We start from the raw sequence: 26,746 nt of genomic DNA on the forward strand, positions 1-26,746 counted from the left end.
AGATAAATTAAGGATTTAGAACAGACAAATTTCACAAACAAATACGACTAAATAATATGTATTATATATTGAGGAAGGATATCCAAATGTGAATTATTTGAAGCTAAAAGCAAGATGAATTCAGCAATATACTTAAATGTATTAAAGAACAACTTCCTCTCAAATGTAAAGAGAAGATATCCTATGGAAGAGGTGCTAAACATTATAAGTAAAATAATTCAAGTGTCAATTCTTCAATTTTAATAGAAGGATGGTTTACCAATCATCTTAACATTTATAAAATTAATTAGTCAATAAAATAGCCATATCTGAGTATTTCAAAATAGCAAAAAAATATTGGCATATTTTGAAAACTAAAAGAAAAACCTAAAAAGGCAAATAAATGTAACATAAGATATTAAAGGATATGGCGTATCAATAAGATATTTGCCTAAACCCTATGCAATTTGTCGCATATTGATTAATAAAGACCATTGCAACAAACAGCTATGATTTACAAATATAAAACAGTTGTAATTTTGTTAGTAATTTAAAGAATATATGACAACTACGAGAATAGGTAATTAGTATGTGTGTATAGAATTTGGAGAAAGGGAAGCAATAAAAATAATATGTTTATTGAACTAGCTTTAATTTAAAATAATAGCAATTAAAACATTGTCATACAAGATAATTCAATTTACAATATAAGAGTTCGTTGTATATACACTAATCGCTTATACATTCACTATTGTAACATTAAGTCACAATTATGGAAATGACTGGGCCACACAGAAATGTTTCATATATTAATGCTTTTGCACTTATTTGTTTATAAGTACTTTTTTCCTTAATAGAAGATCATCATAACAGGATTTCACCTGTAATAAAAATAAAATAACCACAAAGTATATTTGTTTAAAAATTCACATTAATTTTCATTTTTTGATATTAATTTACTCTCATCTTATATATATTTTCTTCTCTGTTATGTATAAAAATCCTTCCTTCTTTACCGCAATCCCCCCCGTTTTTCAAAAATATTATTTTTATTTACAATACAAAATTGAGGGTTAATAGCGCCATTTGACAGCTACGGACAAACTCCCTAGAAATCCCCTCGCCACTCTGATTCCTACTTCCCATCACCACAAGGCAAGATTTATGGCCAAAACAGTATAGATATCTGACTATACTAAATATTCTTTGCAGTTGTCTAAACTGTTTGTTATAGTTTCTTCCAATTTCACATATTTTTACTATAGTATGGTTTACTACAAATCTTACAGTTATTAGCACACGAATCAATTTGGCACAGTGTACTACATAAGCAACTAGTTTGACTTGCCACCACTTGACTAATTCTACATTGAGACACTGATTTCTAACGAAAGAAGGAGAATTTTTCAATTTGACAGAAACCAAATCGGAGAATATGATATACCAAGTTTGCGTGAATGGTTTCTAATGTTTATGGTCTTATTTAAAAGCTGTTTTTAAAATTTTTTAAATAAAATGTGATGAATCATGACATTTTATAAATCATACAGATAAAACTACACGAGAAATTTTCTGAAGATAGGGCGGCCAAATTTTCCGTATCAGAGAAGATAGTGTATGCCTTGACGATATACATATATGTAAAACATATTTTGTCCAACATAAAAACAAATGTTTCAAAGGGCTTTACTTTAATAGCGGTTAACACTTTTCCACATCACGTTGGTCACCTAGTCTAGCAACGAGTCCCAAGCAAAAAACCAATAACAATATAAACTGAGAAAACTCAAAGAACCCTAATATACCTGATACTCTAATGACTAACCCAAAATTTTAATTTTGATATTTTTATTTTAACATATATTTAAAATTATTACGTATGCATTGCTTGTATTTTTAAAATGAAAATGAGTCCAAATGTGACTTTAATCGGACCATTATATCTACATTATTTATACCTTGCAGTTGCTACTTTATTTCATTCTAATAAAAATTCCATTGTATTATATGTCTTCGATGTGTATTAAATTAAAAAATTCTCCCCAATATAGGAAAAAATGCAAATATTATTAAGCAATAAACAAATATAAACGTTACTTAATTGTGTGAATGACAGATCAATGTAAATATTTTAAAATACTGTCTTCAATAAAATATTTCAATTAACTTATAAAATTAAAAATTTCGATTTCTTTAGTATGGCCCAGCTATGGCTTAATAGATGCACATTTGGATTATTTCTATAGACATATTATAATAAAATAAATTTATTTTGTATCAGAGTTTAATAAAATGAAAAATGTAAGATATTATTAATACAATAATAATAGGCGGAATAACTTCACATTAAAAATAAAAGCAAAGATTTCATAATAATTTTAAATATGTTATAGATTAAAAATATGAAAATTCTAAATTTGGATTATTCATTAGAGTATTATGATTACTAGGGTTTTTCGATATTTCTCGGTTTACTGCTATCGATTTATTGCTCGCGGCTCAGTGTTAATCTGGGCAACCGGTGGGATGTGAAAAAGTGTTGACCGCTATGAAAGTAGGGCCCTTTAAATTATTTGTTTACATGTCTGACGGAATATATTTCCCCGAGTGTAATTGCCGTCGAGACACTACCGTCTGTCTCAGTTAATTAACATGTTGTTTTCGAAGGCTTTCAGGTATATACAGAAGAATTATTCAATAATTTGCTGGGTTCTATTAAAAAAATAAAAGATAACGAGGTTTATTTATTCAAAATATAATTAAAAATATTTTTTATTTTGCATTTTAACTAGAAGTTGATGGTAATGTCTTTTCTTTTTCATACTTTTACTTCGTTATTATCAGAAATGGCTAAAAACCAGTAGGAATTTTTACGTTGAACGCCATGTATAATATATAGCTCTTTGTCTATTTTCTGTGATTTTTTGGACATTTAAGGGGGGGGGGGGGTGATTACTGAAGCTTTCTATTACCAATATTACGGAATGAAGAACGAGGGACAATTTTCCAACGTCATTTCTCGTCCAATTTCAATATTTTCGGGCTTGTTGGAATCGTTAGGACTCGCACCTTGTCATAAAAAACCGTATTTTCCATGAAACGGAAAAAAAATTGTTTAAAAATTTGCATTAATAATATTTAAACGCAAAATAAATTGAAAAATTGGGCTTCTTTATGACAAGGTGCGAGTCCTAACGATTCCAACAAGCCCGAAAACATTAAAATCGGACGAGAAATAACGTTGGACAATTGTCCTTCGTTTTTCATTCCGTAATATTGGGAATAGAGGGTTTAAGGGATCCCCCGTTAAAAAAGTTTTTTTCTACTTCAGATTTTTTAAATTATGTAATCATTATGACTCTAATATAGACAAATAAATGATCATTCAATAGGGAAAAATCTTAACAATTTCTATTAATTAATATGCTCCTGATAAGCACCGATGCACATAAATGTTGAAAGTATACTTCTCCTTGGCACAGTGATGAAGATATGTAAATATTAATCTTACTTCATCTGGTCAGCTGTAGCATCAGCAATGAAATTGACAATGGAAATGTTCTGTCTCAATTTAATCTGAAAAATCAATTTCACAAATACCAAACAATATATGACATATTATATTGTAAAATTCATTTCTATATCTAATCGTAGTAAACAGAATCTTTGTTAACTCCTGGAAAATTGTTCATATATATGATATAACCTATCGGACAGTTGAAATCCATATGAGTTTAAAGAAAAGAAAAAGTTAAACATGAATTTTATTAATGATTTCCATACCTGGATGTTTAGCATATGTTTATCAAATATCTTAAAAATTTCATTTAATTAATATGCTCCTGATAATCTCCGATGCACATAAATGTTGAAAGTATACTTCTCCTTGGCTCAGTGTTGAAAATATTAATCTCATTTCATCCAGTCAGGTCTACTATCCTCACCAATGAAAATAGAAATGTTCTATCTCAATTTATGTGAAATAGAAATTTCACAAAGTACCACAAAGTATATTAACATCCTGTATTGTAAAATATAATGTTATACTTATCTAATAATTGTCGACTCCTTATGTCATATATTATTCGAATTTATTTATCATTTCGAAAATTTAACACATTCACTAACATAGCAATGGTTAACCTCACTGTATTAAATATAAATAACCTCACATTACAATTGGCAGTTAACAGTATTCGCCGGATTAATTATATCGATTAAATCGATTTTATTTGATAGTTCAGAACACTGGTTTTGTCGTGGAGTATAACCGGTTGGCATCAATGAGAAAAAATGACGTCATCTTCTTTAGCGGTTAACTTCAGCCCGAGACATACATTCTGGCAGGAAAAGAAGAAGATTATGGAGAAGAATCTCAATTTTCAATATATATATATATATATATATATATATATATATATATATATAGCTAACCGAGTATGAGATCTCTGGATTACGTGAACCGATTTTGATGTTCGTGGGCTCAAATGAAAGCTTGTTCAAAACCATTTTAAGGAAAGCTATATTTAAATCATCACAATTGATCATTCATTGAAATAAATTGGTTTAAAAATTGAGACGGCCAAACTTGCTGTATAAGTTACACGGTAGTGCTCGGCGGTACAGACATGTCATTATCTACTTTTATATGTACTTGCCGTCGAGACACTATCGTGTCTCTTGATAAATGTCCGGGGCCATTCGGCGTTAGTGGCTATCCTCTTTCCCCCTGTATATTTACAATTCCTCAAATATACGCATATATTCGTAAAAACTTTAAACGCTCTTTTCTCGAAGCTACATATTTTTATGGCATGAACGTTTTCTGCAAAATAATGGATTGATCCGTACAAAATATGAGACACATATTCGTCCCATGATATAGCAGGAACAAGAATTATTTAAAAAGTTTGATTTTCACTAGAGGTTTTTTACTGCAGTATTATCCACAAAAAATTTGAATTTTTTCTTTCATTTTTATAATCATATATCATTTTGTAATTATTAAATAAACATTAACGATTTTAATTTGGTATACAGCTGCGCTCTTGCTGGACCTAAACCTCTATCTGGATTTAGTCTTTTAGATCACTCTTCAAACATACATTAACCGCACAAACATTGGTTTTATTGTGGGTTGGGCAATACGTATGCTGCCATTTTAAAAAGTTAATTGTATGAAGTGAATAAAACAAATGTTTTCATATTTCAAGAATGTTTAGGCCAAATTTTCAAAGGATGGCAGCAACACCTATTGTAGAGGCTGTTTGAATAATGCTAAAAGATAGCTCATTTTTCGGGCATGAAAGTTCATTGTAGGGGAAAGTTGAAAAAAAAGATAATGCCCAGCTTTGAATTAATTTTGTAAACTCCCAAATGCTTCTAACGAAGTAAAAGTTTTTAGGGACATATCTATAAAATATGACTCTTTAACCCTTTCCTATCTAATGTCCTTTAAGAAGCACGCGGGATAAAAAAATTTACAAAACATTTAAAACGCATATTATCCTATCCAAACGAAAGTGGATGAAGTACTATTATTGTTAGCTAAAAGGGAAACAATTTTTGTAAACTTCTAAAAAAATATATATTCATATTTAGATATTACGTATGAGATAAAACCAGCAAATTTTGTTAACACTGCCAGAAAACAGTCAGGTAGGAAAGGGTTAAACAAAAATTAATATTTCAATTTTTATTATTAAACATCCTATTAAAAATGTATATTTGCAAAACAGCTTTTTCGTCATTTTACCTAGCTTTGCGAATAAGATGACAAACTATAGCAACGACACAATTGTTGAATAAAATTATTAAATGTTAGGAATTTAAAAGAATAGCACATAAAAATAATAATAATATAATTACAAAATTTAAGGACAATTTTCACATCCCCTACCACGATATTTGGCTTAATATTTACTGTCTCTTTGATTACATTTAAAACAAGAAGTCATATTTTGCTTGATATCTGCTTTTGTTTACTAGTCTTTTTTTGTATACGGTGCTGGTTGACTTTTTAGGCACCCACTCTGTTAAATACTCATCCATAAACAATAGACCAAATCAGTTATAAAAGAAGTGGTATTAGAATTACTAATTTATCGGTTTATATACCTCAGCCTTTAGGAATGATAATATTTTCGCAAAAAATTATAATTTCAAAAAACTATGAGACATTTAAACTAAAAAATATATCGTTCTAAATAACTTTTTTTAATAGTGATAAGTCGCATTATTTATGGATGTTTATTTAAAAGAAAAAGAGTATTCGAACACTTTTTACCAATAGTGTATGTCTTTACCATACCGATAATCATCGCTAATTAACAGAAAAGAGAGATTTTAGTGTAATATGTAAAAATGTAAGAGAACGGTTAACGGATATCACAGCCGCCATTTTAACCGATACTGAATTTGTCATTTTCTTTCCAAAGTTAATTTCATTTAAAGTTTATTATTTTAATCGAGAGAGAGAGAGAGAGAGAGAGAGAGATCAATGCATCTAATTATATTTATTATCTACCATTGGCCGTAGTTTGAATAACTTTTAAAGGATTACAAATAATAAAAATTAAAGACATCTATTAGGGTACTCTAACTATGGTTCAATAAAGCACAAATCTTGCATCTAATATGTCAGATTATACGTTCTTGATAACAGAGGCCACTACAATGTTGATAAGTAAATTTTCATATATGTGGTATGTAGTAGGACTAAGATCCTGTTGGCTGTTAGAGAAATTTTTATACCATAATACATTACGCACAAAAATTAGCGGGAACACTTAATTCTGTCAAAAATTTAAAGATTTTCATAAAGCTGATGCTTTTCAAAGACTTGCTCTAAAGATTTCTACTTGGAAACAAATAAAAGTCTGCAAGTTGTAGTATTAGAATCTATACTGAAGATGGAAATTATTTTAATCGATTCTATCGAAAATTTAAAAAAAAAAGAAGATATGTTTCTCAGTTTTTCTTTTAGCCAAGTTTACAGTTGTATTACAACTACAACAATTTTTGTAGAATAATTGCACCAAAGTGCCATAAAGTTTGGACTTTTCCCTGCAATTTAGAATTGGGAACAATTCTGTACGACTTTTGTAGCAAAGTTATAACATATTTGCCAAAACAAAGCATTTTGGTAACTATTTCTTTAAAACAATGTTGCAATTGAACAAAATTACTTATTTGCAGTATCAAAAAGCGAGTGTAAAGGGAAAGACGTCACCCAACAAATATGAAAATTTCAAGCCCTGTCAGGTTATCGTTATAAAATTGCAGTAGATTAAATCTAACCTTCTTTTTTAACGAATTAACACGTTCTCTACGTTTGGCGAATGTGAGCAACAATCATTCGGCAATTTTTTTTATCATTTTTTCACCAAATCTTTCTAAAAAGAATATTTTCTTCTTCCATCTAATAAAAATGGCATCATACGATTTCTTTAATGCAGTTATCATTATTTAAATTCAGATGTGTACTTTGCCGTCAGTGTTAGTGTTACCTAATGTGCTCCATGAGGAGGATATTGATCGGTTTTGCACATTATGTAAGTGTGTGAGTGTGTGTGGGTGAGCGTATTTATGCGTGTATTTATCATGAGATGAGGCGGAAACACTACACATTAGTCATATGCCTACACACGCACGTATGCGCACACACATATGTACACACACACACATGATATGTAAGACCGATTAGTATCCTCCTCATGGTGCACATTAGGTAACACTAACACTGACGGCAAAATACACATTTGAATTTAAATAATGATAACTGTATTAAAAAAAACGTATGATGCCATTTTATTTAAATGGAAGAAGAAAATATTCTTTTTACAAAGATTTGGTAAAAAAAATGGCCGAATGATTTTTGCTCACATTCGCCAAACGCAGAGAACGTATTAATTCGTTAAAAAAGAGGGCTTCATTTAATCTACTGCAATTTTATAACGACAAATTGACGGCGCTTGAAATGTTCGTACTTGTTAGGTGACGTCTTTCCCTTTACACCCGCTTTTTGATTTTGCAAATAATTAATTTTGTTCAATTGCAGCATTGTTTTAAACAAAGAGTTAACAAAATGCTTTATTCTGGCAAATATGTTATAGTTTCGCTACAAAAAATCGTACAGAATTGATCTTAACTTTAAATTGCAGAGTAAATTCTAAACTTTATCGTACTTTGTTGCAATTATTAGACAAAAATCGTTGTAGTTGTAATACAACTGTAAACTTTGCTAAAAGAAAAACTGAGAGACATATCTTCGTATTTTTTAAGTTTTCGATAGAATTGATTAAAACAATTTGAATTTTCAGTATAGATTTTGAAAATAGAACTTTCAGACTTCAATTTGCTTCCAAGTAGAAGCCTTTAGAACAATTCTTTGAAAAGAAACAGCTCTTTGAAAATCGTTAAGTATTTGATGGAATTAAGTGGTCCTGCTAATTTTTGTGCGTTGTATATGAAAGAAATAATTAATTAAATTGGTCATCATAGATACACACCGCGTTATCTTATCCGACTTTCTCCTAGTTGTAGAATCACTTAAGCAGGATTGAAATATTTTATAGATCGCATCAGCTTGTAAGATAATAGAGGGCATTCTACGTAACTTAAACAAACTATTTCTTCTAAACTGTCAGACATTATTCAGGAAATAATTAAGCAACAATTTAATTTACTTAAGGGAGGATGCATGCTTTCAGACAATAAATGTTTTTTCAAGGGTATATATTTTAAGATATGAAGGACATATAAGTTATTTAAAGGTGTTCCCTATTTTACAATCCGTGTTTCTGTAACTGATGTCTATAGTTCAGTGAAGCTAGTCTGGGTCTAAACGATCCTCCTACTTTGACGTGCAAGCCTATACAGTTATACGAGTTAGGAGGTCAAAGTAGGGGGTCCTTTGGACCCAGACTGGCTTCACTGCTATAGTTTTATGTAATATTATGTATATACTAATAGTACTTTTAATTTAAGCATTTACGAGATATTTTAATTTTAATTTATACGCGGGTGAACGGATACATATAAGAAATCGTCATAGCTGCGCACATTATTTCAGCTGAGCCCACAGTAATATGCATTTTAACATATAAATATCCCGTAAATGCCTAAAGAAAAAATTATATTAGTACAAGATTTTGTAAGACTCTAAAGGTCAGGTACAAGAGTAAGCAATTAAAAAACTAAGGGGCCCCCTTTAAAAAAATATCAGTGATCTTGATATCTTGAAACACGTAATTTTGAATCAAATTTTATCCTTCCAAAATTTACATGTTCATGAGCAATTCAGTTTTTTTCTGCGACATTTTCTTGGATGTAAATTATTTATTAAATATAGTCTAGATATAATAGGAACATCCCTTTAGTATTCTAAAATGTATTTATCTTTATTTAGCCGAAAGGTTTTTACAATCCATAGAAAAACATTGTAATATTTTGTGTACTTGAAGAAATATAAGATATTCTTATAAAGATGATTTAAAGCAAAGAATACAAGTTCACTAATTGTAAATTAACATAGTAGGAAAATATGTAACTGTTAGCATGAAATTAGTGAATACTTCTTCGCCTTTATAAGAGTTCTAAAGCTGATGGTTAATTTAGGTATAACTTTGTCGCCAAATAGAATTCAATGTTATATTATGCTTTCTGATTATAACGTGAATTCCTTACTAGTTAGCAATTTTAATACTTTTCTCAGGCTTTGTTAGCATACTTAAGTTGTATAGGTATAGTATGTAGGTGAATATAAAGTAATAATTGTTATTAAAAGTATCATGTTAACGCTTACTTAACTGTGCGCAAAATTTGAGAATTTATTTAATTATAAGCCATAGTTATAAGTATTGCGTAATATTTTTAATGAAGCAGGGAAGAAAAATAGCAAAAATTTAACAGAATTTAGAGGATTGTCAAGGTAGATTCCGAATCCTATGCTATTGGCATAGTTTGCCAAAGTTACGCAGAGAATCTTGCATGCTTGACGACTCATATCTCTACAATTTGTTCATCTTTTTTATTCGCGTTTTTGTCTCCCTTTCCTATAACTTCAATGTACAAGTGTAGATAGAAATTTTTCACATACAGTGTGTTTCTTTGAAGAAGTATCGGACCACTTGAATATCTAGGTAATTATTGACTGAAAGAAACTTATAGAATATTTTCGTCTTTTGCTTAAAAAACCTAATTAATAATAATATGAGTTTGTCACTGAGTAAAACAATAAAGGTCATATAAAAGGCCACGCTTCTTTTTTAAATACGAACTCTTATTTTGTTTTATTACATCTTCTTACAGTTGTTATTAAGACCATTCCAATAAAACTCTTGTGATTTGATCATTTTTTACACTTATTTATAAGAGCAATTACTTTATAATTTCATAAGTGTGTGAGCTCGACCAAAGTTGTGTGTGTCAGCTACGCACACAAATAAACGCAATACTTTAGTTGCTTACTGTTATCAATTTAAGCATCACATAAACGGCTAAATGAAACAATAAATTCAGAGGTATTTTGGAAAGTTCTGGAAACAAGCTGCAAGAATATGTAATACAAATTAGAAGTTCTTACGTAGATCTCTTCTTATGATTTTCATTATTCTACTCAAGGTTGTGTTCATACCATCACTAGATACGTTATTCTAAGCAAAAGAAGAAAGATCTATAAATATTTCTTCTGTAGTCATCTATTTTCAGAATATTTGGGTGTCCTGGAAATTTTAGGAAGTACAGTATTTAGCAACTACATAAAACAAAGTGATGGTTGTCTCATTTCCATTTCCGAGTGCAAAAGTGGTGTAACTTCTTCGACTTTGAAATCGTATAATTTTTCACAACATTCATTTGCTAAAACAAATACAAACAATTAACGATGCGTTTAATTTTAGTAAGTAAAGTTACACTGTATGTGATTTCTGTATACTCATTCATTACTGGTTGAGTAGATGTAAAGAAAAACCTAAAAATTTAACAACCACCAGCAACTAACTCGTTAAGCCGTTAAAAATCACGGAAACACTTAATTCAGTACTTTTTCAAAGCTCCCTAGAAGATGTAAAATTAGGTCTAAAAACTTTTTAACGCATGACCATTATAAATTTTTAATCGCTCGTTCCAATCGGGATATCAAAAATTAAAGAAAGTTATTTTTGAATACCCAAGACTGAGATTAACGTATGAAAAATACCAAAAATGAAAACAATTTTTTGTTGCAACTTTTATTTTTATTCACTTATTTTGTTTATGCAATTACTTTAAAAACTCTAACAAACGTGTTATCGGTATCTTAGATCTAAGAATAACTTATTCAGTAAAGTAAATATGTGTTTTCGATGATCCAAAATGGCATCGCAAGAATGAACATTTTTGCTCAAAAAGTTTCGGACACTCTAACTAAAAGACTAATAGTTTTAGCAAAAAGCTACAATACTGACAAGTTTTTAAAATTCATCAAGCAATAAGCTTGAATTTTTTCAATTTTGGTTAAAACATTTTTCAAATTTTTTTAAACTAATTTTCTTTCAATTTTCTCAAAATGTCACAAAATCCTGACAAAATTCTATTGTTTTCTCTGATGGATTATAAGCATTTTTGATTCAAAATTATTCTTCCTAAAAGTTAAAATAAAAAAAGTGTAAAATCGAAAGTTTTACATTTCAGATTTTTTTACTCGAGAATATTAACTTCTAGGAAGAATTCTCTGAATATAAAATTCTTAGAATCTATCAAAGAAAACAATAGAATTTTTTCAGGATTTTTGCGTCATTTTTTGAAAATTTAAAGAAAATTAGCATTAGCAAGATTTTATAAATGTTTTAACCAAAATTGACCAAATTCCTGCGTATATTGCTTGATGAATTTTAAAAGCTTGTCAGTATTGTAACTTTTTTGCTAAAGCTCTTAATTTTTTAGTTAGAGTGCCCAAAAGTTTTTGAGTAAATTGTTTATTTCTGCGATGCCATCTTGGAACATCGAAAACACATATTTACTTCACTCAGTAGGTTCTTCTTATATTCAAAATACCGATAAAACTTTTTCTAGAGTTTTTAAGGTGATTGCATAAAGGAAAGTGAATAAAAAAAGAATTAAGTTGAATCAAGAAAATATTTTCGTTTTTGGTATTTTCCTTACGTTAACCTCAGTTTTGAATATTAAAAAATTAATTTTTCTAATTTAGGATATCTTCATTGGAAAGAACAATTAAAAATCTAAACTTTTATTTAATGAACAAATTTTTAGCCCAAAATCTACAGCATCTAGAGATCTTTAAAAAAAATGTTGAAAAAAGTGTCTCCATGGGCGTTAATGGATTAAAACAGGGCTCAAAATTATTTACAAATGTCAGCTTTTTACTATAGTCACTAACAGGGATTTCTTATTAATGCCAATAGTAAACACTTGAAATGTGCAATAATTTCCGAGCCCATGGATAAGAAGATGCATCGATTGGCGGGAAATAGTATTTCCAAAATATGTTCTTCTATATTAAGAATATGAATTTTATATAAGGACATAACTAGCTCCTTTTAATTTGCTTAAATTAAGTAAGCCTTTGTACTACCTTAAAAAAAAGAAGAAAAAGTTGAATATTAACAATTAAACTGTAATTCTTGTAAACAATTAAAAAAACGAGAAGCTTTGTTACGCTTTATTGGAATTCACTGAATAATTTGAGACTAGAAAATAGCAAATATTCCTATTATTTTGTGAAAAATCCTTTTGAAATACTATTAAAGTGCAACGAAAACAAATTTCTGCGATTTGTCTTCGTTTCGATGTGTATAGTTATCCTAAAGGACCTCTCTCTCTTCTTTAAATTATTCATGAAAGATGAAAATAAAATTATTAATATTAGACATTTTCTTATATATTTTCTTTAAATTGGAAGAAAAGACTTTACTTAATTTAAGATGGCTTCAGCTTTGGGTATCGTACCAAGTGGGGGCTCTAATGGTGCTTACTAAATTTCACCATTTAAATTTTATAAATTCTATCTATACGTTGATTTTTACTTTAATAACGATAAATGCCAAATATTTTCTTAAGTAGAAGTAATGCAAAGGAAATTTTTCTACTTTGCAAATGCTTGTTGACGGACACTTAACCGAAATTAGAGAATTTTAACTCTTATTACAAGTTTGTTTAGTCGGCAAAGTACAATTTTCTTAATGATATATTAGTCTACAAAAATCAAACAATAATGTCCTTGTGTTTTTTTTAATTGTTTATATTTTAGAGCTGAGAAAAGGTGGGTAGAACTAATATGACCAACGATAGTAGCATAAGGCTAAGGTAAAAATGATATTTTTTTCTTAATAAATTGATCGGTTACCTTATTTTTTTCGCTGGTTCTGGAAAGTTAAATGTATGAAGAAGACTGTAGAATTATTTTAAGAGTTTCTTAAATTTTTCAAAAAGTCACTTGAGCCCCTTAAACGCAAAAGTAGCTATTTTAGTCCATAAAAAATTCATATTGAAAAACTTATAGGTAGATTTTTTTGGAAATATAGATTTACTATTCAATTCATTCCTTTAAAGGTTAGAGGCTGGACTGAAACGCTCACAGACATCTTCACCTTGGGATAATCATTTCTAATTACAAATTGTAAGCGAACAGCAGCTTGCAGATTTAAGCTATAGATATATCTTGTATAAAACGAGTTGCTTTTTTCTATAGCCTATATAATTTAGGATTCCATGGTAAAGAAAACATTAATTTTCGATCTTTTATGCTGGAAATTAAAGAGGTAAATGTTTGGCAACAATAATTAATAACCTTTCCGAGTTATAGCAATTTCTTTTCAATGGACTTCATTTTCTAAAGATTGCTGGATTGTAAGACAAATATGAGTAGGTATAAGTGAAAACCAGTTTTTAAATTTGATGACGCATATAGAATAGTCGGAATGCCGGTGGTCATCCGCATGGCGCGCAAAACCGTTAAGGACCGGCAATTTATTAGACTGGTTTTCTATCCGGACTGTACTTGGTCATTAATGGAGAAATAATAACTGACTTCCCAGGAAAGTTAAAACAATATCAATGTTTATTCTGATTACTATTTATACATAATCAAAAAATTATCTTAATAAATTAAACAGTGATTCATATAAAACAATCCATGTGTGTACCTCGAAATATAATAATTAAGTAAAAAATCTTTTAAAAAACAATATTTTTATTGCTCAGAATGGGACAGAGAGTTATTAATGTTTTGACAATGAAAAGTCATTTTTTAACTAACGAAAGATCAACTTGAGTTTTTTTTAAATGAAACCAATTCTATATTTTTATTGAACATCCTTATAGCTTATATTAAGAGCTTATCAAAACATCATATAAATTTTCATTCCATTCACAATCATTCATTAAATATTTTGATTTTACTAAAACTATACGCATGAACACTATGCCTATACACGCATAGTAATTCACCTACACATATACTTTCAAATCGAAATGCTTCATGGTAAAATAAATGAAATGATAAGTAGATTAGTATTATGATAGGTTCTTGCAATAATTAATTTAAAAAAATATGCAATAACATTTATAATAGGCTGCTTGCTTTCAAAAGCTCAAGATAATCTTCATGTGTCTATCTAAACATCATTTTAAGGTCGAACTAATATATAGTGCCTACCTATGTCGCCATCTAAGTCAAAGGTCTTTTGCTTAAAAATTTTGTTTATTAGATTATTAGGTTTCTCTTTTTGTCTCTCTCGAGATACTCGGGTGGATTACTAAAATGAGTTATTCTACTATACATGACATAACAGGGTGATAAGTTAATAAAATTGCAGTGCTTTCATTGAACTACCAGCTGGTGTGAAGATTTATTTATGCAACAAATAAAAGAATTTAACTTCCGAGTAAACAGTATGATCAATAATTAACATAGTGCAGAATAATTTTAATAAATTAATAACAAAAATGTCTACTATTAAACACCCTCAGTACCCCTGTAATCACAGCTTCAAATAATAAGAAATGCAATTTTATAAATTAACCATAAAAGACAAAAAAATATTATTAACAGTGCAGACAAAATCAAGTTATAAATTTATATAAAGAAGTAATTTAAGAGTTAAAAATGATGTTCTGTTATCTACGCTAAACCAAAAGTCCCAAATGCTGTGACGATTAAAATATCACAGGAGTATATATGGGCTTCACACACACACACATTTACCCTGAAAAAGCATTACCAACAAAGAGATTATCTGCAAAGTACATAAAATCAACAAATTATGATAACGCTGTTTATATGTTAAATAGTATTAAAGAAAAGATACCTTCTTTTTATTCAGCATCCTCAAAACTTTAAACATCAAAATTTCGATTGTAAGCGGACAGATATAAATTATTCATAGTAGAAAGAATGTTTCGGATGCTGTATAAAACATATTATTTCACATTCAATAAAAGGTTGAATTGCAGAATGAAAAAATGATTACCAAAAGTCTCATACGGTATATTTTGTGGTAATCTAACTTGTATGGAGGGTTTGTAAATGAAGTACGAAGAGATTTTAGAATGCAGGAAAAGTAAATTCCTGTAAAAATGAATTTTGATGGGATCTATGTTGACATGACATATATAAATTACGTTTTAAATAAATTCTGGATAGAAATTTTAATTAGATTTGTATTTTAACATAAATTTCTATCGGCAATAATGTCACCAGTTGTTTTTGCTATTAAAAAGTAAATATATTAAACTATATTTTGTATTCAACTTAAAAATCTCTGAAATAATATGTTTTATTTTTTTTTTCATTATTAACATGATTTATAGCATTTTAGACTAATAAACATCGCGCGCGCTCGCGTTTCAAATGAAAAAAATAAATAAATTTCGTGTCATAACATTACTAAGCAACATAGACTGAGACCTTAGTCTTGATTAAGAGCTGGCTTTTATTATTGACTTAAAAGAGTTCTGCCTTACTGCGTGAGTCGTTAATATTTAAGTATACTGTTGACTTCAGTTGACTCGCTGTAGGCGAGATACGTAATATGACAACACCGTATGTGGACAGTGCATATTTACAACACACATATAAGAAAAAGTATTCTAGAGTTTTCGCCTCAATAATTTTAAAATTTCTCATTTTATTTTCATTTCATCACTTATATATAAATAAATATTATTTATTTATAAAATAATAAATATTAATCTTAACAAAAGATTTACTTGCTGCAAGACATTTTCAAACACATACGTATAAGATATAACCATTAGCTGCCATACTTCTTCAGAATAACATAGCTGCTACACTGGGGCACATCCGGCTCCTTCGTATGGAAATGGTATTACTAAGCTACTATTGACTTCAATACTTCAAAAAATGATGTGATTATCATAAGGTGTTCTTTTACCAGACTGTGTCGGCATATACGGGGTGATTCACGTAAAACACCTCAGAGTATAAATACGCGTCACTTTTTTATCCATGCTTTGGGGCGTCTTACGTGAAACACCCTGTATACATAAAAAATTAGTATAGTATTTAAAAGAATTGTTGAAGTGGAAAACAGTAAAAATTAAACATTTTAACATAAAGAATTATGACTCTTTCATTTTTTAATAGTAAGAACCAAAAGTAGAATGGTATACTCGTGAAATGCATATGATTAACAAAAAGAATTCGTTAAGTAGTCAATGCTGAAAAAGAAAATGTTTTTAATATTAAAATGATACATTTTTAGCAATAAATAATTTGGTATTTTACTGCATATTCATTATAAGTTTTGAACCTAAAATATTCCTATTTCTTCGGTTAAAATTGTTTAAATTAAACTTGATGACGATTGAGATCAAATTTAAACCCCGGTAGCAACTAAGGGTTCAAATACAGCGTTGCCAAATCGGAAAATTGATAATCACAAGTTAGAAGAATTTAATATATTTTTTGCAAAGTTATTTTTCTAAGTTTGTGTGTACAATCACCGGTATATATGGCGTCCCCCGAAATATTTAGGAAACGAGTTTTAGAGCCCTACACCATCAGTAACTAAAATCGAAAAGTGCGAATTAGCATTAAGATAAAAATAACTTTATATTTTATTGTTCAAACATTTTTTAATTTAAAATTTATGCTAACTCGTGCATTCCGTTTTTAGTTACTGATAATGAGGAGTCCTAAACTGTGGTTTCTAAATGCATCGAGGGATGCCATATATGCCAGTCATTGTACAAGTATGCAAAAGTCGATTTTTTCAAAACTAGATATGTTAATAAACCATTTCCACTTAATTAAGGTACTAGTGAGGATTGGCAGGTCGAAAAAACATTAAATTTCAAGAATTTTTTTCTCAGTTATTTTATTGAATAATTACATTTTTTAATTTTGTGGTACATATATTAGTTGTGAAAAAAAATTTAAACGATATTTTTCATTAGTGCTTTTTTTATGAATAGTGCAAGTAAATGGGTAAACAAAATTTTACACGATGGTAAACAGATAATCTTAGCTTCAGTAGGTCTAAAAAAGAAAAATTTATTGGCGTCTTGAAGTAGAAATATAATCCTAGAGCACTCCACCATAATTAGCCAAAAATCTTAAAATTTGAAAAATATTTTTTCAGTTGATTACATCAACAAGAAATTATTAGAAATATTTTTTTATCCACATGTGGTGATTTGCTCTGCAGCTTGTGTAAACAAGTAAATTGATCAAAGTTTTTTGGAAATTAAACTGATAAATTCGAAAAATACCCGTTTGCCAGTTGAAAATCTGTTATTTCCAAAAAAATGAGTTCAAAGTTTATTTAATAATATCCTTCGGAATAATTAATTGGAAATGATTTATTATTGATTACCAATCACACTTAGAATTATTTTTCAAAATGTTAATTTAAAAAAAATATAATCCTGACTAGTACTTAAAACAAATTCACTACTAACACTTCAACGTTTAAAATGTTATAATATGTAAAATACCATCACCATACGTCAATCACCTATAAAAACCCATATGTCAAGTGCCTATAAATAATATTGTCAATATCTTTTCTCTCAAGTACCCTAAGCATCTGCAAATTTATCTTCATTTCATCGCTTTGTCTACGATTACGCATATTCTTATAATAAAGTGTTTATTCATTTTTTTATCGGTAGGACTCCCTTAGGAAGTTAACTATAATTTTATTGAGGCCTCTGTATACTTTTAAGACCACCATTCATTCTTATTCCCTTTAAAATTTTAAAATTGATAGTTTTAATAGTCTATTTATTTATTTATGTTATGTTTAATAGATTATAAAATTAATATTTTGAATTAATGTTTTATTGTCTAGAACGAGAGAAGGGAATTGCACATTTTCTATTAGTTTGAAATAATTAAAAGAATAATTTATATATATATAAGTGTTTCCATTACTTTACGACCAAATCATACGCACTCTTGTCACTGATTTTGATGTCATATTTTTTTATTAATGTACTTCTTAAAATATAATATAGACTAGCATCTGGGATATGTGCGACCGCGCCCCGGTTCGCGAGTTATGATTTTTTAAATTTCAAAATTTGGGTGATTTTTACCTTTCATTGATTAACGATTGTATAAGTTCTATCATGACAATTTGAGTCTTTGGTATAGCATGTACTTCCCTGTTTATTCAGCTTTGATTTAAAAATAGGTAGAAATTGATATTTTTAACATTCCTGGAATGTTAACTGGAAATATGGGTCGATGTTTTCCTAAACATTCGTCGTTTTCAAACTGCTGTCAATTGTGTTAGATTTGAATAAATTCAATAAATCTAAGTGGTCGTATATTCATCGTTCTTTCATGTATTTTAATAATTTTACAGTAGCATAGTTTTAAATTGAAAATTATCAAATTTATATCTGTACTTGAATTTACTCATTTGGCGAAAAATAGTCATTTTCACACCCCTATCAAATTTTTCTTCATAATTTTTTGAGTACGAATCATAACCAGAATATTCATTCTATATCATCGACAATGAGCCCAAAATAACATTTCGGTTATTTTCCTGCTGTTAGAATTATGAGTTCTTAAAAATTGTCGTATTTTTCAGTCTCACATATAGGGTCCCGCGTAAAACAAATTGACCTCGTAAAGCACTCGCAATAGTATAGGACAAGAATCGCGAAGCGCTCGCAAGCATATTGGATTTAGACTCGCTTTTTATGCATTTCCGGTACACTAGCGATATTACTAAAATAGCGTTTTACACGTCTTCCTGAACATTTTTGTTAAAATTATCGTTGATAATGTTTTTTAGAAAAAATATTACCTACATTATAATAAAATCCTAATGGCTTGGCTGAAGGGGCATATATAACACTCAGGAAATTATTTTCGTGGGATTAATTTATTTTCCTGGTGCGAAAGGGACTCGAACCTGCAACCGATGTCAATCTGACACACAGTTGTCTGACGTTTTGTTCACATGGCTAATCTGTAATTTGCCTCATTGATTACTATTGAAGTATATACAGACACAGTTGAAAAATATCTTATAATTTAAGGTAGTTGCCTCGCTGTATTCAAACTGTAATAGTCAGGCATATTTTAAATTTGAAATATACAAAATCCTGCTTTATAATTTAATTAATAATGATATATTAGATAATAAGTGGAACACAATGTAGAACAAAAGTTTATACTTTTATATTTACATCTAATACCATTTATTAACTATCATCTTTTAATTCTTTTTTTAACTTGATTTCTTTTATTAAAAAATGTTTACGTTTCGCTCGATTTTAATTTATGAAGTGTAATATTAATCATAAAATCAAACTCTGCAAATTCACCGAGTCATACTTATTAAAATAATGATGAACGTGCATGGAAATTTCTATTTAATTTGCAAAATATCGCGAGGGGCTGACAAAACTGTTTGCGATTCTTAAAATTGTTACGCGATGGGTCCAGGGCCGAAACGGATTAAAGGAGCCGATGTATGTATGTTCACAATGAAATACAAATTTTGAACAGCGATAACTCTCTTAATTCCTATAGTACAGTAATAAAGAAATATTAAAATATTCAGCAAGAAAAAAGCTTTATTTTTGGCCTCTACCATTTACTACGTAACACCTTCAATTTTTAAAAAAATCCGTTAAAAACGAAATTTTTTGTTGAAAAATTTAAAAATATTTTATTAAGTTTAGACATAAAGCTTTCGAAAAATATGCTTTCTAAGGTATTTCGATAGTGAAATGAAAGTGGTTAAAAGATTTTAGAAAATATTTTAATATAATACTAAACATGCAAAAAGCCTTCACTAAAAATGTCGTAGTAATTGTCTATATATTTTTCTACAATTTCATGTTCAAACTTACATTTAAATACATAAACTCTTATGGTAGTCTAGCAAAATATTGTTATGAGAGTTCAATATTGCTGTTAAAAATGGTAAGAAATTTATAAATTACAAGTTATAATTGAAAAATTAAATATTACTAGACATTTTGAGCCCAAAAAAATGTTCATCTTTTATGTAATTATTGAGACAATTGAACGAATAGGTGGTATTATCATATAAAACGTAAAACTTGGTGGTTCCGTGAGGATGGTGTGCGGTAAGAGAGGAGCCGGTGCGCGCGTTGAGAGAGGACAGCTCTTTCCTCGTCCCGCCAGAGTAGACTTGCCATCCCGTCCTCCTTTTCCCGCACATCATTCTCTTTCAAGCGAATTCAAATGAAATTCAATAGGGGTATTTATAATTTTAATAAATATATAATAATTTCATTGCTCCTATAAAACTATTTTCAATAATAACAGTCTTTATTTCAATATGTCTAACGTGTCCAGGGTAATAAATGGGAATCTTACGCCAGAGAGATATAGTGAACTAATTTTAACCACACTGAAACAACTGGATTATTACTAGCATATTAATAAAGAAATCTGTAAAATGATTGCGTTAAATTACTAATCTTGTGAGAAAGCCATTGGCTTTAACACAGATTATTTTTCTCAAAAAGCAAGTAATCAGTTTTACCTTTATCATTGCTTCGTTATTTTGAAAACTAATAGCATGACACATATCTCATTTGACATGCAATTTAAAGCACTTTAAAGGGTATCATATGCAAGTTCTTCGATAAATATTCAATTTTCTCTTTATCTAACATTGAATGTTTCACTTCAGTTTTGTAATTCAAACATCAAATTACCTTAAATCAGCCACAACTCGGGGTGTATTACATCTACAGGAACAAAAAAAGCGATCTTCTTGCTTTATAAGCTGTATTTTTCTTCTTAACCATTATTTTCGAAAATTCCAAGATTATTGAGTAATTCGTAAAAACTTCTTAAAATTTATGCAGTTTTTATCTGAGAGATCAGTCTTTTCTATTACGAGTAACTTAAAAAGTATTCATTTACGGAGAAAATTCATAGGGGACGTTGTTTTTAGAATTTAGTCCTCTAGCCATACATGTAGTCAGTTTCATATTATGATATCCACCCACGATAAAGGATGGCTTCCATCTCTAGAGCAAAAGCACACATGTACTTGTATATAACGTTTGCTATTTGACCTATTTTCTCGCTGCTGCCGAAAGTTCCAGTTGATTAGTCGTTTCCCTGAAAATTCGGAGCTAAAACGTTTCGCGCATTGGGCTATAGGTGCAATCAATTTTCTACATAAGGTCTTTTATCAAGCTTTCTTTTGATTTAGATTCTAAAGGATGCGTGCGATAATTTTGTGTCATTTAAAGTTACCTAGATAAGCAAATAGTAACCTACTACTATCATTCTATTAGAAGGAAACGCAAGTATCTTTAATAATAAGGGAGCTTAAGTCAAATTGTAACAGACGTGGTTTGCAAGTATTACACAATGATAATAGAAGCATGAAGAAATCTTTCCTTTATTATATAATTGACGAGAAAAAAGGTTCGCTTAAGAACTATACTATCTAATTAATTATAGTACAATAAAGTGAAGATTATTCAATCGGGGTCAAGAAGTTGATGAAAGTATTATTAATATAGACGAATGTAAATTTTTTTTCGCTCACACTATTTATGCGTGTCCGCATTTGGCAAATTACGCATTGCATCCGTTCTTCTTCATTAAATGTGCTGTAATTAACTTTGAAAACTAAGACTCTTACAATTTATCGTAATATACAATTTTGAATATTTTGGTTATGCATGAGCAGAATATAAGGCAATTGGGTAAAAATCAAAGCAGTATTTTAAATCTTAAAACAGTCAGAATAAGTAGATATTCATTTTTTATGTTGGTATTAACTGATTTACCTTAAATTGACATTTACAATAGTACATTGTGATACAAGGGCCGAAAGTTGACGATTGCAAACAAGTGTGAAGTTGGCAGCACGAGCGAAGCGAGGTTTGTCATTTACACGTGTGCAATCGTCAAATTATTTCATCTCGTTTTATACACTATATTTTTCATCAAAAGTATATGGCAAGTGTTTCTTTTATCGTATTTAACTACCCGAGCGAAAACGGCTATTTTCACGTCAGTATCACCCGCGCATGCGCATTAGTGTTTTATTTCACTTTCGGCCCAAGTGAAAAAGACTTTTTTTCCTCCCAAGGGACGGAAATGAAGCAAAACTCTAATGCAGATGCGCGGCTGCGACTGGCGTGAAAACAGCCGTTTTCGGCCCGGTAAACTACGCTAAAAAGAGCCACTTACCATGCACGTGTGATGAAATTTATGTAACATAATTAATAATAATTTAATTGAAAGAATGAACGAATATAAGGCTAGGAAAGGAATAGGAAGTAGGATGGGGGAGGGGGCAAAGGGCGCAGCCCCCGGCGGTACGGGTGCCGAGCCTCCGTATGAAAACACACGAAGCTTTAAGGGGATCCATTGCGCGTCGAGAAAGTACTTCCAAATTATCTTCTACAATTTTAGAAATTTGAATATTTTCATAGGAACCAAATTGGCTCATATTGATCTGCTTAATTAACGTAAAGGCTTATTTTTTGGATTAAAAAAAAAATTTTTTAAATCGGATATTAATAATAATATTTTATTTTCCATCAATAATTTCGAAAAAGGGAGCCTTTACGACGCTGCGACAAACTTCAACGAGTAATTTGAGACTAACAAGAACCAAATATTCCAATAAATGTATGAGATTTTTTGGAAATACTGTTGTAGCGCAACAAGGAAAAATGTACAAATTTGCCATTTTTGCGCTACAATAGTATTTACAAAAAATCTCATACATTTATTGGAATATTTGGTTCTTCTTAGTCTCAAATTACTCGTTGAAGTTTGTCGCAGCGTTGTAAAGGCTCCCTTTTTCGAAATTATTGATGGAAAATAAAATATTATTATTAATATTTTATTTAAAAAAATTTTTTTTTTTAATCCAAAAAATAAGCCTTTACGTTAATTAAGCAGATCAATACGAGCCAATTTGGTCCCTATGAAAATATTCAAATTTCTAAAATTGTAGAAGATAATTTGGAAGTATTTTTTCGACGTGCAATGCATCCCCTTAAGGGGAATCTGTATATTGACATTACAGAGCGAAATTTGCCCCAAAACGAAACGGCCTCATTTCTTAACCTATTTTAACGTTTATTCACCTTTTTGTAAACCTCAGAAGATTATCTAACGATCTTGGTTGGCCGATTTTTTAAATTTTACTTTTTTTTAGGTTTTAATTTTTTTTTAAATCTGCCAACGAAAATCGCTAGATAATCTTCTGGCGTTTTCAAAAAGGTGTATAAACGTTAAAAGCAGTTAAGAAATAATGCCATTTCGTTTGGCGCAAATTTCGCTCTGTAATGTCGATATAGAGATTCCCCTTAAGGTAGTAAATTTTGAAATTTTTATTTATAATTATGTTTACGCTCTTCTATTTTTTTATTAGTTTCATTTTTTTCAAAATATATATATACTATTTTGTTTTCAGCCCTAGGGTTGAAAGTAACTTTTCGCTCCATTTTAAACTCCCTATAGCGTTGAAAATGAAACAAAACGCTACTGCGCATGTGCGAGTAACAGTAGCATGAAAACAGTCATTTTCGACCCCGAAAACTAAGCTGAAAACAGCCACTTTTTATACACGTGTAATAAAAAATATATATATATTTTTTATTTAATGACTAAAACAAGGTACGTCAGTGTATCTTTTATCTTTTCGTTTCGATTAAGCATTGATTTTGTTTATGTAATGAGGCTAGTCATACTAGAAATATTTAATGAAAAATTTGATCAAATATTTTAAAAACCATTGCGCAATGAACATGTTACAACTTAAAAATGGCCCCTGGCTCCTGTACGTTTTTTAATGTACATATTTTCTTAACCGATTAAGCGCCAATTCGATATCCGCGCGGAGTGTGTTCTTGTAGCCATAATATTTCAAATCGATAATTCTGCTCTAACATATTAATCTAGGCTCTTCTCATTCACAAATAACTTATTTTTACTTAAAAATTTCAAAACATTTGTAAGATAGCTATGTTAACCGCTCTTATATTTCAGAGATTATCCTAACATTACTGACACTTTATGGAAATTAGTGCGATAGTTTTCAATTCTGAGGTATTACCGTTATCAGCCAAAGTTTATGTAAAGACATGTCTCAGCTTATTTCTGGCAGAAATATATATATATAAGCTACTGCTGAATGGTCAATAAAGCCGAAATAGCCTTGGAGTCAAGGCATGGATCGGTCAAATGATCGCTATGGTGATCAATATGTTAAATTGATGAAAAATATAATTAATTTATTGTGTTTCTGTAGAATTAAACAAACTTTTAAACTACATACAAAACCTGACACGAAGTAATATTTTTCGAATAAAAAGACAGTAGGTATTAACTCTCAATGCGTCTCTTTCTTAAAAATACTCTATATTCATAAATAAAGTATTTCACACACACACACACACACACTCCTAGTGTTACACATTAACATTTTAACAAAAAGCAGCATTAGAATGAGTGCGGAAAAAGCATCTTTACCGAAAAATGAAATAGTTTACCATGTAAATGATATATTGGGTTATTCATTGTAAAGCAGATACGATTATTCAAGCATTCTAAATAATAGTGGAAAATATTTTTAAAACGCTACATGAAAAGTACGTCTTCTCACGCAGAATTACCGTGCGAGAAAAGCTATCATTTTTTACACTTCTATGCTTCTTATACTTGTTTAAAAAAATAACCTATTACGACTGATAGATGTACTCTTAGCCCTGCGTACGGTAAGTCTAGCTTTTTGCATATTATTTCGAAAAATTATAAATGCAACATGGACGGAATGTTTCCATAACTCGTATAATTATAGCACTTATTGAAAAAACCTACACGCTTTTTTAATAGTTACAAAATCTATTATATCGCTGGTATAAGTGAAATAACTTTTTGGAAAATAAAACAATACTATCACCTATATTACTTTTCATATTGAACCATATAATTTTATTTCATATTTCTGTTCCTCATTTTAAGAAGAGAAATTGATGTAATCCATAACAAATTGATTTGGTTTACTCTTAAAGAAAAATGTGTATTATAACAAAATTATATTGTCAAAAAATTTACACTAAAAATACGTGTACCCATTTTAAATTACATTCTATAAACATAGCTGGCGCGTGTTTAATTACAGTGCTGCTCAAATCTTTTACCGTGGTTTTTGGAAACGTCAATTTGGCGCATCTTGCACGATAACTTAGAAACTACTTAACCTGTTGCACTAAAACTTTAAGGGAATTTTCCATATCATAATGACCTTTGCACAATGTTGTCTTGCATAGTTTGTTTTAGCTATAAAAAAGTCATTAACAATAATCTTTGAAATAAATATGGTTTTACTCTTAAAAACATTGTTATCTTTTGCAAACTTGACAAATGGAAACTCTTTTTAGTTTTGTATAAAGTGTAATTTCACAAATGTGAATGATATTCCTTTGGTGTATCTGCTGCAAATTATTCTACGGATCTTCACACTATACGACAAATTTGTTTAGTATCCACTTTTAAATTTCATTATTCTGAAAATAATAAATATTACAAGAAAATAGTCTTCTATGGTTATTAGAAGCAATAATAATAATTATGGCAAAAATAATATTAATTTATCCAAAAATGTCTGAAAGAATAATTACTGAAAATTAGGCATTTTACGGATACTTTCCCTCTCGACACCATTTTCACCAAAGATGTCAAGAAACACTTTTAAAAATTTTAACATGAAATTATTTTTTCATCACACTCCGCGTAAAGTACGTATTTTAGCCATCTCTGGCGAGCACTAAAATGACTAATGAACATACACCATAGTAATTTCCAAGCAGGATAAATTGGCTGAATATAGTTCATTTAATCCATCTAATCGACTTAACACGAAAAACAAAAGAGTTCTGCAAACTTGAAGCTACTATAGTGCAGGTCAATCAATCAGTCAAAATGCCTTCAGAAGATTAATCGGATGATGCAAATTTTGACAGTGAATTACTAGTTCGTAACTTTGAAGGAGAAGTCAGGTTGCTCATAAATAATTTATTTCCACAATAAAATTAAAAACTCTTTATTTCCAATCCTATAGAAACTTCATCGTATGCAAAGAAAAAAATGCAGGATCATCTGATGAAAATGTTTTTCTTGTATATTTTGAAGAATTATCTAACAAAATGAAACAACCTATGTTGTGGAGCATATGGTCCAGGTTCCGAGCTACGTTGCACGTGAAAGATAATGTAACATTGACAAATACCGAAATCTTAAGACTTATCTAACAAACAAGAACAAAGGATA

This window comes from Prorops nasuta, unplaced genomic scaffold (genome assembly GCF_024137725.1).
Source record: "Prorops nasuta isolate Cenicafe-Biocafe unplaced genomic scaffold, Cenicafe_Pnas_1.2 PNAS00001, whole genome shotgun sequence".
In the NCBI taxonomy this organism is placed as follows: domain Eukaryota; kingdom Metazoa; phylum Arthropoda; class Insecta; order Hymenoptera; family Bethylidae; genus Prorops; species Prorops nasuta.